The sequence below is a fragment of the Lissotriton helveticus genome, chromosome 8 (genome assembly GCF_964261635.1).
Source record: "Lissotriton helveticus chromosome 8, aLisHel1.1, whole genome shotgun sequence".
NCBI lineage: Eukaryota > Metazoa > Chordata > Amphibia > Caudata > Salamandridae > Lissotriton > Lissotriton helveticus.
Window position 1 is genome coordinate 1,688,442,221 of NC_136069.1, and position 20,029 is coordinate 1,688,462,249.

Sequence of the window (20,029 nt, forward strand, 5' to 3'; positions counted from 1 at the left end):
AGACTTTGAGTTGGAGCGCGGCCTCTGTTCATTTTTAATAGGTGCTAATGTCAGCTGGGGGATGTTCCAAATATGATCTTCTTCCAAATTAAGATCTATATCATGACTGTCTAAGGGTTCAAAACAACAGTTAAAATCTCCTGCTACTATAGTATTACCCTTTTTACAGTAAAGCTCAAGGAGAATGTCTAATTGTTCAATAACTTCAGAGGATTTGCCTCCCGGCTGTCCCCTGGAAAAAATGTTAAAAATGAATAAGTCCTTGCAATTAGGGCATTTGACTTGAATTAGCAAAATGTCGGCGCTCTTGGTATCCAACTGGCAAATGGTATATCTACTATCTTGTTTTATCCATGTTATTAAACCTCCCTTTGGTCTCACCCGTAGGCTAGGATTTGCTGGGACATAAAAGTCTAGATATCCATGTTTAAAATCAGAAATTAGTTTTCTGGCCACGTTTTATGTTTCTTGTGAATATAGGTTTTCTTTATACTTTAGGATTTAGAAGGAACCTTAGTTATTCACATTTGAAAGTCTTTTTTATTTGGCTATCTGTAATTTTTAATTATAAATTGATACAAGAAGGTTTTATGAATTGTGGTTCTTGTTCAAATTTTTCGGTTGATTTATTGTGTCATAATAAAAATTCTGTTGTGTTATATACATGTGTATTTACTCCCTCTTTTTATAGTTTTTTATAATAATTTTTTGTCTGACAGAAGTCTATACAATTAATCAACAATTGATAATTTGAATTTGAAATGTCTTAAATTTAATGGTGACCACATAGAATGTTGATGAGTATATGCATTAGGTAATCTTAGTTCCTACCCAGCTGGTTTGTTTGTTAGATATTTGACTTCACAAAGTAAATTCAGGTGCCACCAGCAATGTTTCCTGGAAAAGAATTAAGTCCCTGGTGTCTAGGAAAGATGACCAGTCCAAAGATGTTACCTTGCTTCTCAACCCTGCCACGTTCCACGAAACCAGAGTCGATACGTGGGAAAAAATGTCACTATTAGGTGATACGTGGCAGCGGTTCTCCACCTGACCCTCCTTTAATGTTATGCCATGTGGTTGACCCTCCTTGGGGAGCTCATACGTTTAATCAGACCCGCTCTTTGATGAGCCATCAGTCCCAGGGTGGACAATAGCTTCCGATGGGCTGTTTCCAAGGTGTGGAGGAGTTATATCAATTCTAGAAGGCCACAAATCCTCTTGTTGACTACCCTCTTCTCGATAAAGTCCGTCATTACTATCAAGTGGGTTGAAGATCTCAAATCTATTGCTAAGTGGTAGAGTACTACTTGGGGGGACAACCAGTGGTAGACCCTGACTCATAGCCTGAATTTCTGGAATAGATGTCGGAAGGTAAAAATAACCCAGTGGTAACACATTAACAGAGTCATGGTGGATCCCAACTGATCCAGTTTGCCTTAGAGTTAGTCTGACCAGTTCCGGGAGCTAAAGTTAACAACAACACAGTCCCCCTGCATTCCCTTGCTTAAATGGCCCACCCATAATACCATGTGGACCATCTTAAAATTAGCATATAAGTGATCTCCTAGAACTGTTTTATTGCTCAAAAAGTGGAGGACCTTATTTTTGAGCACTGACCAGTGCTCCACCTCATTTTCTGGGAGCTTGGGTACATTTCTCAAAATGATAGTATAAGGAAAAGCCTCCAGAGGTAGGTGAAAAAAAACTTCCCTAGATGAACTCTTCGCCAAAGGAAACAATCTCCCACTCGGGCCCTTAGGGGCTGGCTTAACTGGATGATTGATGCTTGGTGTCACTGTCGTTAGTTCAGGGGCTGTAGTGGATATAGTAGGAGTAGGAGTTGGAGTAGGCTGGAGACTTCCCTGTTCATTAGCTATAGGGGCAATGGAAAGAGCAGTGCTGGGATTCGATGCTATTGTTTTATAAGCCCCCCTATCAGGTAGGCAGTCGTTTTTAAGATGTTTTTCCATAGAATCCAGCCTACGTTCTATGGACTCAAGTTTCTTCATAACTGGGTGAACGAGTGCTCAAAATAGATCCTCCATGTGCCTAATCATCTCGGGCATAAATCCTTCATTAAGGCCATTTGGAGGGGGTGGCTGTTTGTTGGTCCTATCATTGGGCACTGGATGAAATATTAGGGGAGTGGAATTTTAAGATTGCTGACCCATCTCAGATATGGAATTTTTATTCTTAGCTACTTTAGCTTGTTGCCAGCTACCTTTAGGAGGGCCATTTGCTTTTCTCTTTACTGGTTGTTCTTTCTTTCTAGCCCCAAGAGGTAGCCGTGACTGCCTAGTTCGTGTAATGGGGGGAGAGGGTGTTGGGCTGGGCGTGAAGGAGCAAATTAAATTAGAAACTTGCAAGGCTGGCACGCTATCATTCAATGGCGGCAATACCAGCACCTCAGGGGAATCAGGGTAGGGACATTTACTACCAGAGGCTTCAGAGCCCAGAACCTGATCGGAATTAGAATTAGCAGTTGAACGTTGTAACGGTTCTAACGAAAACCTCCTCTCTGCTAGTTCTATCTCCTTATTAATTACTGCTTCAGCCCGTTTAAGGAAGGCATCCATCGTCCCAACCCCATCCTTACGACTAGTTTTACTCACGTATGGTCAGACGAACAAATCCCCTTTAAAAACCGTAATACAATGCCCCCCAACAACAAATATATCTTAAGCCGATAATGAATACAATCAATGTCAACAAAGTAACAACCAGGTGCTTCAGTGTGCTGAAAGCTCTCCGCAAGGTTCTAGACCTCCTACTCATTGACTCTAGAAAAATTATAGTCCATGCCCTGATAACCCCTCACCTTGACTATGGGAATGTCCTGCTTTTGGGCTTGAGCCAAAAAGGACTACACCAACTCCAGTGCGCTCAGAATGCCGCAGCCCGCCTTGTATTGAAACTACCCCGCAGGGCTTCGGGGAAATCCGCTCTGTCCAAACTCCATTGGCTTCCCATAAAGAGCATATAAAATTTAAGTCCCTTTGTTTCGCCCATCGCATCGCTCAGGGCAAAAGCCCGGAGTATCTTCAAAATCTCCTCATGATACATCGTCCCATTAGAAATCTGAAATCAGCGGGTACGATGTTGTTTAAACTTCCTAAAATCACCAGAGCCAGGATGGGCGGGCGCTCGTTCAGATTTTTAGCTGCCAAATACTGGAACGAACTTCCGCTTGGTCTCGAATGGAGCCCTCTGAGAATACGTTTCGGAGAACACTGAAAACTTTTCTCTTTCCTCGCGCATAATCCTGTTTCGTTTGTTCCCCTCTGACCTTCCCTTGTTCTTTCCTCTTAGCTTTTTTGCAGTATTCAGCGCGGGGACACACTGTTTTTGGGGTAACCAAGCGCTCTACAAATGGTTTTATTATTATTATTATTAATGCTATGGAATGACACACTTAGCTAGCCATAGAGTCCCGTTGTATCTTGAAGTGGCGATGTTAGGGGACTGGCCCAGCCCAGCCTCCTCAGGCCTCTGACGGCCACAGACGGCCCGCCCTTTGCCCGGGCTTAGCCCGCGCGCGGTCCCGGGATGCGGGGGCTGTCCGGTTTTTAAAGCGCCTCCGGGCGCACAGGTCACGTGGTGAGTTCCGCTGGGGATCCGATAAGGAGCGTTGGAGTTGTGGCCCTCTTCTCAGCGGCCGCTAAGATGGCGTCAAGCGGTGGTGAGAGGACCAGCAGTGCAGCGAGGGGAGAGGGGAGAGGGGCAACCAAGAGCCAAGTGAAGGTAGGATAGTCAATGTCAATGCCCCCGCTATGTTAGCAAAGTAAAAAGGTTACACCCGCTCCGCCGGGGCTGTCCGTTTTTTAAGCGCCTCCAGGCGCACAGGTCACGTGGCGAGTTCCGCTGGGGATCCGCTAAGTAGCCTGGGAGTTGTGGTCCTCTCCTCAGCGGCCACTAAGATGGCATCAAGCGGCGGCGAGAGAACCAGCAGTGCGGCGAGGGGAGAGGGGCAACCAAGCGCCAAGTGAAGGTAGGATAGTCAATGTCAATGCCCCCCGCTATGTTAGCATAATTCCAGAACTGAAGCATTTTAGATCTGAAGCTAAAGAACTCATGGGACTTCCTGGGACTGAACAACTCCAGTGGTTTGCTTATATAAAAAAGGAGAGTAAGAGGCTAGGTACTCTGGATCTCTGGAGCAACCCTGAAGTTGCCTGTGCAGAGATGTCATGCGCTGACTTGGTGAAATGCTATCGTAATCAACAGATGGCGGATATCCTCAGTAACTCTACATTGGGTCTTTTAACCACAATGTTTCTTAGTATTAAAGAGGAGTATAAATTAGAGCCATTTTTAGACGAGATCTTACCTAGTGGAGCGAGGAAATTCTATGTACAATTTAGACACTGTACACTACCACTTAGGGTTTTTTCTCACAAATGGTCCCATTCCAAGCTGTTAGAATGTCCAGCGTGTGGTGCTCAGGAGGACACTGAGCCCCATGTTTTTTTCTTCTGCCCATGTTATAAGTCTCTTAGGCAGCGTTGGCTCATCCAACTTTGTAGAAACTTGGGGTTCAAACAGTATCATCAGAGATTTAGAATATTAAAATGTGATACCTCTCCGCCTGTTGTATTTTCAGTTTCCCGTTTCTTGTACGCTTTGTGGCGCAGACGCTGGTCATTTATTAATAATACTTCCCGCTGACACTTCCTTGATTAGTCCATCCTGATGTTTGCCTATTACTTGTACTTCTTGTATCCTTTTTAACCTTTTTGCTCCCTTTTTAACTATGTTCTTAGTTTTTATGATATTTAATTGAGTATTTTTGTTCCAATGCTGATGTACATAGTCATAATGCTGTTTTTATCGATTGTATGTTTGTATCTTTTAAGGTCCACGACCGAAATAGAGATTATTTGAATGAATGATAATTCCAATTCAAGCACCACATAATTTCACTACAAACAACGTACATCCACTCCATAATAAACAACTAACCATAACGAAAAAAGAAAAGAAAATCATTTACAAACCCACCAACTCTAACTTTAACAAATGTGAGACTGAGTGCATTACAAATGCTTTTTGATATATATGGTGCTTGTTAGGTAGACACGGTCCAATTGCAACAGACTCCAGCACAATTAAGCACTATAATTTTTATATTTGAATGATATGAGCTTATCCCAAGTACATAACAAAAACTAATGGGGCCCCTTCTAATACATTTATTAAGTATGTGTGCTTTGTCTACAGTAGAGGTGAGCTGCAGCTGTTGGTTGAACTCACTTTACATTTTTGCAGTACATTGTACCAAGAACATAAATACATTGGGCTAGTTGGTAGAATCCCTACATTACCTGTTTCTGTTCATATCCAAGTTTTGGAAACCACAAGGTGAAGTGTTGTAGTTTTCACAATGACATTCAGAAGAGATGTTAGAAATAGAGAATGTGAACTCTGTGATGTGCCTTCCACTTTTGTACATGCTTTGAAGTGATCCTGAGCCAAGTAGATGCAACACCAGCAAGAGCTTCACATGGGGTCCTAAGGCGTGCGACAAGGCAGCTTTGGGCTCAAAATTGTGCTGATGTTTCGAAAAGGGCCAATATCATGTCTCTGATAAGTCAGTAGCATTTTATCATATCTCCATCTCTTTGGTCAATGGGTGTGTCTCTTGAGTTGATATAGTCGCTCACAGTGTTGCAGCATAACTATGTCCATGGTTTGTGTGCAATGTGGTCCATCACATACTTTAATGTATATGTGTGGTTTTTTATATACTCATGGTGGAAGCAATGATTTTGGATCCCACTCAAAATCACCTTATTTTTCAGACTAAATAAATATTTTTGCTAAAGTTACACACTCTGCTATACATAGTTGATATTTTTGCACGAATTATTCATTGTTTCTTTAATAGTTCTGATCTTACAAGCACACCTTCCATACATTAAAATGATCTTGTCATCCAGTACGACACAATACAGTTTTTGCACCATACACAGGTTAAAAAATCACGTAATTCCTAGATTGCGGTATTTAGTAACTACTACTTTAAGAAATGCACCAGTTTGCACAATGCAAAAATTATGCAGTCGCTAGTAGGCCTAGTTAATAGATTCAGTGACCCACAAGTGTAGATGACGGTTCACAAAGTATGGAAATGAATGTGTGAGTGTAATTTTTTTAGCTATATTAACTGCATACTGACTGCCCTTTATGGGCAGGAGGAGCATGAACTGCAGTGTCAAATTATGGTTCTGGCAAAATAGTGGTATGATGGTGTGTCATGAGTGGAGTTGTATCTGAAAATACAGACTGCAAAACATCTTTAGGAAAAGTCCAAAGGGCAGATCTGCGACCGTTTTTTGCGGTCGCAAAAAGGAATTGATCCCGTTTGCGACTGCAAAAAAGGTCAGCCCATTGTACAAACCATTTTTTTCTATTTGTTAACCTATTAGCGAGTCGCAAAATATGGTTTGAGACTTGCTATTAGGAAGGGAGGTGCCAAGGTCGTCCCTTCCTAATAGTGAGTCTCACACCTATGTATGATAGTTTTGCAACCGCATTTGGGGTCACAAAACACTCACAGTTCACCACCCTTTCCAAAAGGGTGGTAAGCCACTCGCTCAGGGGAAGGGGTCCCGAGGAGACCCCTTCCTGTTTGTGAATGGGAGCGAAAATATTTTTTAATAGCAGGCAGTGGTCCCAGGGACCACTGCCTGCCCTTAAAAAATGAAACTGAAAAGTTTCATTATTCTTTTTTAAATGCATCTCATTTTCCTTCAAGGAAAACAGTCTGCATTTAAAAAAAAAAAACTGCTTTATTGAAAAAGCAGTCACAGACATGGTGGTCTGCTGACCCCAGCAGGCCACCATCCTTATGAGCACTACCTCAAAAACCGCTGAACAAAATTACACCAAATTTGGTAGTAACTGGATCTTGGTCCAGAAAGCTTTCTTTGGTGTAAATCCATTTGGTAGTTGTGGAAACATTATGCTCTAAACATATTTGCATATTTGTATGGTTGGGTTCAATGGACATTAAGCCACCCTGCGTGCCTTTACCTTTGCTTGTAAATATTGCCCCTTTTCACGCGACACTTTGTATGTTAGGGGCATGACATGGGTGTTGCTGTGGGTGTTCCCACGCAACACCCATTTCCACTGATGCATTTCAAGATTTACTAGAAATAGTAAATCTGGAAATGCGTCACAATGCTACGCCACCTTAGGGGTGGTGTAGTAAGGTGCAACGCAGAGAAATGTTTAAATTTCTCCTTGTTTTTTTCCTCTTTCAATACGTGCTGCATTCTACAATGCACACATTGGAAGAGGAAATCACCTCAATTGATGTTTTGTGCAGGAAGGTCACCCTTCCTGCACAAAAACAATCTTCCCATGATGCGGGCATCCTCACACCATGGTGCAAGGGTGCTTGCGCAGGTGCATGGCAGCAGTTTGTGCATCAGTGCAGGGGGAAGCACAGAGATGCCAAATATTGTTGTAAATATGTTGCATCCCTGTGCTTCAAAACTAACGCAGAGCTGCACTGCATTAGTTTCTTGTAAATCTGCCACATAGTTCAAATTGTATTATGGTTTGTGGTGCTACAAAATGTACTACAAAGTGCAGTTTGTGAATCAGGCCCTCTGTTTTGACCCAGGAACAAGAAAATGTGGATATAGTATCCCAGAAAATGGATGAATATACTCAAAGGTATGGTGTATGTCTTGTATAATCTGCCCATCTTGAGACACGTACAGCTATGTATCTTGCATTCTACAATCCCAATATACAGCTGAGAAATCACTTTTAGAATATGATTAAATCTCAAGTTTTAGGGTTATCATAGTTCAAGTGAGACATTGGATTGTGTTACCTGCCATGGTCGGATGTCATTTACATCAGCACAGGCTGCTTTGGTGAAAGGTCCTTGCCCAATTTTGCAGGAAAGTAGAACATTTAATGCATGAGCGATGGCAAACACAGCTTTGTAACTGTGGTATGTGTAGCTCAGATCATTCAGATCAAATAAGGAAATGGCATTGTCATCCATCATACTTTCCTGGGAACAAGGTATTGATTGCATTCCAGGTGTACCAATTGGTCCCATGAGTGTGGTAGTATTCTCTTTGTCCTCCATCCAGGTACACTTGAAGGCATTCTCCCAGAAGAGTCTGATAAAAATATCACCAGACGACGTGCTAGGATTGAGGCGGTGAAGAAACCCTTGGAACCCTGGCATACTACCTGTGTAAGGCTTGAGAACTAAAGCCCCATTCAATACTTTCCAAGCTTTTCCTGTAAAGAATCCAGGAGACATACCAGAGGATGTTGAAAATAACACGATCTTACCAATAAAATTGTGCTCATAAAGAATTTCCAATAACACCTTCACATGAAGCTCAGCACCGACAAATATAATCGCCTTCGCTGAATGTTGTTGAATTATTTTAGCCACTTGGAATACCCTCTCCCTCGAGTATCGCAAGTGAATCCTCTCCACAAAAGCCACACAGCCACCATCTGCCTCGATCCCCATCCGTATGGCCTGAGCACCCTGCAAACCAATCTCATCATCAGAAATGATCATTCCCACCCAGGTCCAACCAAAGTGCCCCATTAAACGTGCCAGGGCGGTATTCGTGAGAGCGTTGCCAGAGATGGTGCGTAGAAACGATGGGAACTGTAGCTTGTCATTCAGAATGGAGGTTACCGCTGAATGGCTGATCTATTAGAATTGAAGAAGGTTTACTTTTATCAAAAGTAAACATCAACTTGACATTTATCTATTCAATAGCAGTAAGCAAAGTGTGAAGAGTGTTTGCTTTTTGGCTACTACATGCTCACTATAAAAATAGTTACATTCTGCATTGATTGCACAATTATACACAAAGCGCCAATAGTACATTTGGGTGTATTCCTCATATTTTAGGTTGTTGGCTATACCAATGACAGCATTAAGATATTTCTGATGGTTAAAGATTAATTTGAGAGCATAAATGACCTACAAGGAGTCTAAAAGAATGTGCATTGGCAAACATACACATTTGGCATCCTTATTTTTTTTTTATAGCATTTATAGAGCGCACAATCATCCCTGAAGGGATATCCTGGTGTTACGTGATATTTAGAAAGACTACTGTAAACATAAATATCATGGAACAAAATATTGTGTCAAGAATATCGAGAACGAAAATATCATGAAGGGAAGTTTTTATGGGTAAGCATTGTTTTACTATATTTAACTCCACATATATATACCTTGACAATATATATATCTTCAAGGTACATAGATGTTTTCTTCAGGAATAAGACTACCAAGATTGAGTCTGAACTACGCTCGGCCAGGGTTCACCTCTCGAGTGGTCCGCGGAACACCCTATGCCCCTCAGAGTCGAACATATCTGAACATATTCAGCCCTGCCACCCTAAAACAATGCATCATGGAGTTTGTTCCAAACTGTGGATGAACCCATTATTCGCAAAATGTTGTTGACCTTGACACCTTCCAATCACTAAAAAGACCCGCTGCCATCGAACCTGTTCCCGGAAGTGAGATCCGCCTTACTAATGCTCTGGACGACGTTCGTCAATGCTTCTCTTTTGCAAGGTGCTATTCCGGACTGCCTTAAATCAGGTCAGGTTACCCCGATCATAAAGAAACTAAATGCGGATCCCACTGACCACGTGGACTCGGCATCATCTCTGGGTATAATTCTAGACAAAAGCCTGAACTTGCAGAAGCACTTCAGTTCTCTCACCAAAGGAGCGGATTTTGAACTCAGTTTACTTAGGAAACTCAAACCCTTCCTCCCCTATCATTACCTCAAGGTTGCAGTACAAGCATTAGTGATCTCAAAGTTTGACTATGGTAGTGCAACACTCTGTGGCCTGCCTAGAGCAAGGACAGCTCCTCTTAAGGCTACCCTCAATTCCGCTGCTAGGCTTTTATCTGGTACAAAGAAATACCACCACATCTCTCCGGACTTGCGTGACCTGTATTGGCTTCTTTATAAAGCTTGGATCCAGTTGAAAATTGCATGCATGGCTCACAAAGCCATCAATTTCAAGACCCCGCTGTACCTTGCGCAGAAACTGGAACTCTCTTGTGGTTCTAGAGCCTTCATAAGTGCCAGCACCCTTTTGCCTAAACCTCAGAAATTCAAGAAAAAAAAGGACCTATAACCGAGCCTTCTCAGGGCTGGCTCTGAGGATCTGGAACTCCCTTCCCCCAGAAATCAGGGTGAACCCTTCTACGGTCGTCTTCAAAAAAGAGGTCAAAGGGCTCTTGATGAAGAAATTTCTACCTTAGCATGGCTCCTACATCGGATTCTGGGTTCATACCCGTTGTCTAGGGCTCAGCCTCTTGGGTCACGATTAGGTCAGACAATTCTAGACTTTGATTTTGCCTATTGTTATGTCAATGTTCCCTCACGAGATGGTTTGACAATTTTAGACTTTGAATCTGTTGATTTTTTTTCTGTTTTGTATGTTTATACCCTTTGTGGCATAATCAGTAAAATACCCTTTTGATGCATGATTTGGAAAGCGCTCTGATACCCTTGGTGGTCATGTTTGCGCTATATAAAACTTTCAAAATAAATAAGATGTGAAGTTAACAATATCAAATCCATACTTACCTATTTGTACTTCTCTTCCTGACATTTTACTCCTTGATAATCTTTCCACAAAATGTTCATATTTCAAATTTTCTGTCAGTGATATGTGCTCGAAAGAGCCTTCCTACCTAAATCCCCTTCCAAGTGCCCACAGACACAGAAAATCAAAGATGGATTCACCACATTTTTAGCAACTTGTTGAATGTCAGTAGATCAGAAGTAGAATGCAAACAGAGAGGGAGGGCAGCCAGATAGGAAAGGTGGGGGGGCACCCATTCCATTACATAGGAAGGAAACTCATTCCACCAAATAAGGACATCACTTGTGTAAGGATTTGAAATATGTAGGATTTGACACAACTCTAAATTTGCTTTCCTGGAGTACATTTGTGTTAAAAAGATCATCTAGGTATCGCACATATTTTGTTCGTAGTAGATCATTCTGTAGTAGAGAAAATACACAGAACTTAGGAAACGTACTGCAAACTATAAATCCACAATCCTGTACACATACTGTCAGGGCATCTCAATGAATGTACTTTGTTGTGAGGCAGAAGCAGGACTTTTTTTAATGTATTATATTTATGAAGTCTTTTATAGTTTGCTTAACAAGATCTAAACTACAATGTATTTAGGTGAATGGAGTGATGGTGAACTCTGATGACACTTGAGACAGGAGGTAGGTACTAACACAAATACCATTACTCATGTGATCTGCAGATTGGCCTCAGATTGAGTGTTAGACAACAGATGGATGCAGGCATAAGGATCTCAGAGTCTTGCATCACACTCCTTCTGTGGATGCAGAAGCTGTAGTTATCAAGTTTTCACAAACGTTAGTCTTGCCTCACTCTCCTTAACCACACACCTCTCATCCAGAGCATTGGGGAAAAGCTTGAATGTGCTTAGTAAGTGACCCCTGAGGCAAGTAAAAGTCAAGACACTACGTACCCTATGAACTTGTTTAAATCCAAATTGGTGATAAGTCATGCAGAAGGCTGGATGATCTGTAAATGCCAAAATGAGGCACTAGAAGGAGTAGGGGTTAAGGAAGAAAATGAGAGATGGCAGGTGGATGAAAGGAGGAAACAAAGGATTGAGGACCAGCAGATGATGCAGGATGTCTGACAGTGTTAGAGTCAAACACGTAGTTCACATTATCCTCACATCATATTCCTCCTCAGCAACAGTGTCTTGCCTAAAGGTGTCTTTCAACAACATATAATTCACATGGCTGAATGGTCACAAAGTGTAGTACCACTGTCTCTTTGTCATGTGGTAACCTTTGAGTCCTTGATGTAGGTGAGCACAAAGTTTTGAGGGTTAAAACTGAGTGATCACTCCCAGTAGCTCTGTAATGGCAATGTGTGTACAGTGCTTACCTCTAAACCTGTTTGTGCAAAAAAATGTAGTGCCCATTTCAATGGAAAATATGATTTCTGTTACATTATTAAATCACCAAACTCATGTCCATTAAAGCTAGGTGGGCCACAAACGTTTATCGTTTATCGTTCTAAATAGTGGGTCGTAGTTCTAAAAGGTTTGGGAAGCGCTGGTCTAAGTGAACTACAGACATCCAGGTCTCACCATGCTCCCATTATCAGATTCATATAATTTGTAGGGCAGCTGAATAATGGGACATTCCAGAGCATGTGTTTGAGTAGAACGCATACTGACATTGTACGTTGGTTTACCTGTGGATAGTGAAGGACCCCCATTATCCTGGCCATTGGGACACTCAAGTATGACATTGTTTCTCCAATTATTCCGGCCAGTGGTGGTTGTGTAGTAGAACTATATCCAGGAATTGGCCCCTTCTTCCCCGAGAGAAGCTCGAAGGTCGCCCGGATGGTTCTGATCTCAGACATGCAGGAATCGAAGATCCGGAAGCCCAAAGTGATGTTCTGTAATAACTCAGGGGTCCGGTTAATCACGTCTATGGCAAACACCATGGCTAGCACTGCACGGTAATTCCGAATATAGAAGCTGAAGCATAAGGCACAGTGTGTGTTATCTGTGATACCGTGAAATCAAGGCCTAAGCAGTAAATTAACAAGGTACTCAACAACATTTCTAAAACAGAAAGACAATAGAAGTAATTTAACCTCAAGTTAAGTTTCTTGCCTTGTAATTAGGTTTGTATGTGGTATGTATATGTCATGGGAATCATATGCCTATACAGAAAATACATTTAGGTGTAATAAGGGTGTTATCTTGGTTTTCACATAATAATATATACATACTTTTAATAATACAGAGAATATTTATATGAGTAACAATGGGTAAAAGAGAAATCAAAGAGCCTGTAGGTACAGTTTGCAATATGAACATCCTCATCTGGCCCAACACATCGCTGCTGAGCCTTCACGTGCCAGATATGGTGAAAAGTATGTCTTGTGCCATAAGTAAATAAGACACACAGGCTTCCGTTCACCCATACACATATATCCCATTCATATGCTCACATGTTCATATATCCCCAAAGACCACACTCGCACTGCACACATTGCAGTCCTGTCACTGTGCCCCTAGTCAAGTTATTTTGCTCAAACCATAGTATCTGGCTATATGGGTATAAGGCTGAAGGCCAATAAAGCTGAACATGGAGGTGACTGGTAAGCCTTCAGTAGCTCACAATGATTTTCACTGATCAGAAGTAGTTCGCACCACAGAAAATCTGGAGTACCCTGATATAGGACCACTCAGTGGGATAATATTATTTTGACTGCCTTTTACATCTTCCTAGCTGTGATACTAACAAACTTTGAGTCTTTAATAGACTCATTATGCCTATCAGTATAGAAGCTATGGGCCCGGAGTGGTTCCAATTGATGGAATCTCTACTGCTCCTTGGATGGGTGTGGTTGAGGATGTGTGGACGTGTAACAGGCTTTCCACATTAAAAAGTTATATCAATTTTGTAAGGAAGGAAGTCTGTATTTATAGAATGAATTTGCTTTAGGGAAAATGATTATATATGGAGGTTTGAAACAACAACATCTGAAGCTCACTAGTGTGCCATGCAAAAGTAATTGCAATCAGGAACACAGTTTTCAGAGTAAGATGCCAAACAGTCCATCTATTGAGCATTTCAAAGGGCTCAGGCATCATGAAGGTCACCACAAGATTGAGATTCCACTGTGGCATGATAAAAGGAGCAGGGAGAAACATATTAAAAAAGGTGAATTGCAGCTGTCCTGACAGTGGGAATGGATTTCGCTGCCCTCGATTGACAGCAGAAATGTTTGAAGGCCAGCCAAATTGCACACAGCTTCAAGTTACTACTCTGATGGTCACCAAATCTCCACTTTCTACAGATAACCTCCTGAGCTGAAGGGGAGTGCATTTGTGACCACTGTAGTTATGGGGCATAAACGGCCTGGCTCACATCACATTGATGCTCAACAACCACTACAGCAAATACCAAGCAGCCTCCTCGGTAATGCAGAATTTGTCCAACATGCATCCTGAACACTAAGCATTCTCAACGCATGGTGCATTACAGTTGTGTATGCCATAGAGTAAAGTTCACCAGCAGGATGTAGGTAGCTAACAGACCTAACTACCTCAAAACTATCAAGGGTTGAAGACCAGCTTTGGCCTAAAACATCAGTACCAAAGCCAGAATATTCTAAACACACAGTGAGGGCAGAAAACCTTCAAAGGAGTTTTGTCCACAATTGCTCCAACAAAGGGTAGCCTCTGTGGGGGATGGAGATGACATCTGGACTTGTTGAGGTGGAGCCCTAAGTTAACAGGATTGATATTTGGTATTGTAGCATGTCCAAGGTAAACCTGTCTTTATCTGCTAGTGATTTATCTATGGGAACATGTAGATTCTCAACCTGCAAAGATAGGCCACAACCACCGAAATCACCTTTGTAAATTCTCAAGGGGCTGATATAAGGCCAAAGGGACGGACAGTGAATTGAAAGTTAGTGGAGCGCACTACAAAGGGAGGTATTCCCTTTAGGACAGTAAGATCAATGCATACAAATACTTGTCCTCAGAGTCCATCAATACTATTCAGCCTTAAGGATTCAAGGCACGCAGAATTTGAATGCATGGCAATATTTCAAACTTCTTATTCCAGAGTAACGAGTTCCATACTCTGAGGTCTGGAATCAGCCTCAAGCTTCAGTCCTTCTTCGGGGACAGGAAGTTAGAGGAGTAGCATCCGATTCGCCGCTCTTCTTCTGAAACTAATTCAGTTATACTTTTGGCAAGCAACATCATCTCCTCTGCAGAAAGCTTTCAAACATAATCCACAGAACTCATCATGAGTACCATAAAGGGTAGTGTCTAGTCATTTTGGAAGATCCATTGATATATGGTTCTCAAAAGCTATTGAGACCAAAATGTTCATTGGAATCACCATTTGACATGTGTGTGTGCCCCAGGGTAAGCTAATGCAGTTTTGCAGTGCAAGGTGAGGAAGAAGAGGATGCTTGCTGCAATTGTTGTCCTCTCACCTTAGCAACACCTCTGCCTGTAAAAGCCTCAACATTTTGTACAGGCTGCCAGATGGGTTGTGGCAGTTGGCATTGATGGAAGGCAAGACCCTCAGAGTAACCTTAACCTCCCTTGCTGCTGGTGCAATTGAGGCTCTTGAGAAGCTAAACCCAGAGAATGTCCTGCTGTTCTTCAACTATTCTTGAGTCACCCCAGTAGTCAGATTTCTTGCCGAATAGCCCCATTGAGTGGCATATCTGTCAAGGAATTTGCACATCACCAGAAAGTTTCATAAAGGTTATCCAGGCATATCTGTGGATGATGACCTTGAATCTCTCCGCATAGGCATCTGAGTATAAGGAATCCAAGCCAGAACTGAAGTTTGTTTGTCTTGTCTGTCCTGAACAATAGCCACAAACCATGCTCGACGGTCCTTCAGTAATGCCGGAAGAATCTCCCAAGTAATCTCCCAGCCAGAGGGGCAATAGCAAGCCAGAAGACAAGAAGCATTACAGAAATCCAGGGGCAAGTTGCTGGAAAAGAAGACTTTCTTACCAATTGAGTAAAGTATAGTTTGACTCCATTCACAGAGGGGTGGGAGGGAAGAGTTTGGATTAAACTTGCAAGGAGAATCTTGCATCACCAGGTTCACAGACATACGATCTTGCGTCAGGAACCTTGTGTTCCTGGGTGTTCATCTGTGGCATCTGGTAATCGGATGGCTAGCAGAGAGTACCAAGAAGGGCTTACCCCAGGTGGCAATATAGGACCAAGTACACAGTCAATGAAAGATAGAAGAAGGTCATATGTAGAAGCCCAAGGCTGGAAAACCTGCATAAGCAAATTCACTTTACTCATGAATCAAAAATGGCTTCTGTCCTATCGTAACATTGGACATTTTCAACAGTGGGCTATGCTTTAGTAATAGTCTAGCGTGAAATGGAGTGGATTCTTGCAGTAAACGGATTCAAATCTGGGACTGGTGCACACTGATTTAGTATAAACGTTGCTGGAGTCAGTGGCGGTGCTGATGAGGCACCAGTTAATGAGGACTTTGTCGGAGGAGTAAAAATATGGCCCAGTGCCAGTGATGGACTCCAAGCAGAGTACTTCAGTGCGGAGGCGGGCCCTGGCAATGGAAGTGTACCTGGTGGTCCCACCGGCTACAAGGGCCATTTGTCAGGCTGGAGGGAGAAATAGCAAAGTTAAAGATCTGCATTCTGGCCCCCTTGAAGGCAACCATATGCTGCAAAGTTGCAAATGTCCTGGGTGCATCAGTTCAAGATTTGGAACAGGCTCAAATGTAGATAATGAAACAAGTGGTGGATTTTGCAAATGCTGAATATGCTTAAACTTTAACTAAATTGACAAGGGTGACCTGAAGCTGGACTGGCTTTGTTTCTTGTGTTCAGCCATGTGTAGAGCCATGCAAATATGTCTCCCACTTCCTGGTCACCTTTGAGGGTATGAGAGGGAATTGGTAGCAGTTCTCTATGGCCCACAGGCAGATTCTATTCAGGTCGGTGACCAACATCAGCTGTCAACATATTTTGAAGCCTGTATTCTTTTGTTTGGTGGAGACATCCCAGCTAAACTCTCTGGGCCCGATTCACAAAAGTTATCTGAGACAAAATCCTGACTGTACAACTTTCGGTATTCACAGAGGGCATTTAAGAGTAGTAAAGTTAGGATTCCTAACTTTACTACTCCTAAATGCCCTTTGTGAATACCAAAAGTCATAAAGTTAGGATTTTGTCTTAGATTAGCTTTGTGAATCGGGCCCTCTGTCTTTATTTTGGAGATTAATCTATAGAAGCTACATTAGAAGGAGTCTGGATCAGCATAGTTTTGTGCACAAAAATGAACTGTTGTCATAGGCAAGGTTGGTGCCTATGTAAGGTCAATGCCTAGAGCAGGACAGTGCAATGATGGTGGCTGATAGTACTACTTTTCATTGAGCATGAGTTATTGTAAGATTCTTCTGGATCCAGTCTGGGGCATTGGAGAATTCAAAAGGTAAGGAATCTGGTAGAAGTATCCATCATAACAGCTTTATATGGAAGTGATTTGTGTATTGCCTGATGGAGACTGTGGTGGCAGAGCTAATGCCATTTTAGTGGGAATATATATCTTAATTATAATGACCGTGTTCTATAAAATTCCTTTGTATGGCATAATTTAATGTTCACAAGCTCATCTCAAAAAATGATATGCTATAGCTCTAACACTCTGCAAGCAGAGAATTACAGGATAAGGTTATCAGGAATCCCTATTATTTTAACTTTAGACCCTCATCCACTGTATTAGTGACACGTTTCATTAACAGGTTATATCCTGGTCCCTATAAACCAGGATGGGCTCAACCATATTTCAGCAATGCCCCACAGTCTCAAGGGAAGAGCTAACGGGTCAATATTGGCAGACTAAACTGACCCAGTTCCAGGGGAAGCACCCAGTGGGGAAACTTACTGTGGCGTTTATGGAATCAAAGACCAAAATACACTAGAGCTGGTGCTTAATGATATCAAGCTGGCTGCGGCAAGAAAGCTTAATTTATAGTTCAGGCACGGGCTATTGCCACTGCGTGCCTTTACAAATAAATGATGGAAGTGATAGACAGTCGTCCGTAGTAGTGTCTCAGAACTAATAAGCACCCTGAATCCCTGGAATATTTCCTTACATTTACTGAAGGATCAGATCGAACATTACTAAAAGGAAAGAAGGAAAAAAGAAAAAAGAAAAAAAGAAAAAAGAAGAGACGTAACTGTTAAATCCCTACAATATTGATTACGAAACGACTACAGAGATCCTCTCCTGTGGGCGACGCCAAATAGCAGTAGACAAGGAGGACGCTATCATTGATTGAGGAATCATTAATAAAAAAAAGCTCTGGAACTGACCCATGAGTGTAAGGGGTCATCCACAAAATGAAGGTTGCCCGCTGTTGTTTTTATAGTCCTGAGGAAGACTCGCATGGTCAAGGCTACAACTACCAATAGACCCTAAGTCGAGTCAAAACGTCGACAAAAAACTCCCTCCCCTGGACCTGGACCTAGATACCCCATTTTTCCTGTGCACAATTATTTGATTAAATTTCTATGTTTTAAGAAATGTACGAAATCATGCGTTGAATGTTTTGAGGCCAGTCCAATCAAATGGATGATTTTTGATCCATACTGTAAATATATAAAATAGTGTTTTGTGTTTTATGTCACTTATCTTTCATCTTCCCTCTTGTTTCAATCTCTTTCAATTACTTTTCTTTATTTTGCAGGCTCCCCATCGGGGCAACCAGTATGACCCACATGTAATGTTTTATTGTTCGCAATTGTGTCCGGCAATAAATAATAATTTTGCCTTCACTCAATATTCGGCTGTTGCGCTCGATGACACTGATACATTGATTGATCTAGAGTAGAATGTGCATACTCACAAGCTTCATTTATTAAGTGTCTATGTACTGCAATATTTAAATAGAATAGTCTATGGACCATTGTTTTGTAATACTTTACGAATAAATGGGCAGGCCAACAAATGTTGGGTTGCCCGGCATGCAACTGTCCAGAAGAATCTGAAAGCCATGAGTTCTTTGTCTGTACTCGCTATAAAAAAGCAAGAACATGATGGCTGGTTCAGATATGTGGAAATCTAGGAACCAGGCAATGCTCAGAGGCCTTTAGGCTACTGAAATATGATGCCAGCCTCCCCATAGCTTACTCAGTGGCTGGCTTTTTATTTTCCATGTGGTGCACCTGACCAGCCTTTTTAAAAAATGACCCCAAAGATGATTAATTCAGTGCATATATTGTCACGTTTTTAACTGCTGAAATTTTTAGATGAATTTAATGCTTAGCCTAATAGTATTTTAATTGTGTATTATATTTAAGGTATTCATATTTAAGGTATGCAGTGCTAGGTTAGAAGACTATTAAGACTTAGGACTGGTGTTCAACGGTCTACAACATGGCTTTTTCTATACATATTTAAGGTCTACAAATCTTTTATTATACTCTGGCACAGGCACTTTAATGTAACCAGTCATGCTGCTAATAATTGATTTAATGAACAATACAAATACTGTATATAATCATATGCATTTCCAAGTGTTAGTTGATATGAGTCAAGTCCATATAAACCATCTTGCTGCTATAAATTGAACCGAAGTACTGTATATACAGGCAACTGCAGAGTGAAGTATCAGGACTGACTGAAAATTAGATCTGTGCAGGTAAAACCATGTATCAGTTACAATGTTACCCGATGTCTGTATACCTTTTATTTTTTACGGGTTTAGAACTTAAATGAATTCTGCTTAAAATGCTTTTATGATCATATTGATCAAGTTTATTGATGGATTGATTGATATTTCAGTGAGCACTTTCCCTCACTGGGTCTATTTATATAAAGATACCTTGGGAATAACCAATTTCCCTTTATTTTTGGTGTCCTAGGTGGAATAGTACTTGTTACATCGCATAGAAATACCACGTAAGCCTTTCCAACACGTGTATTACTACTCGATGTCAATTACAACAAGTACCATTACAACGTAACATTTTACACAACTATACCTTTATCACGCATGCTATTTCAATGCCAAGGCATGTGTGGTAAAGGTATACTCATGGTAAACGTTTGCAAGGTCAGTGACTCCAACCTACCCTACCCTAATCCCTAATGTAGTTCCACTGCACAAGCATCCCCCGGTCCCCAGTCCTCTCCCTACAATAATGCTACACTACCCTGCACATCTCCCCGACACTACACTAATTCCCCAACCCCCAGTCCTCTCCCTACAATAACACTACAGTTACCCTGCACAAACCCCAACAATACACTAATTCTTAAAACACTACCCTACGATACACAAACACCCCAACACAACCCTAAACCCTAAAACTCTACCTCCTGCACAACCCACCCTCCACCCCCAGTCCTGTCCCTATACTCAAACACTACCCTGCGCGACCCTACCCTAAATCCTAAACC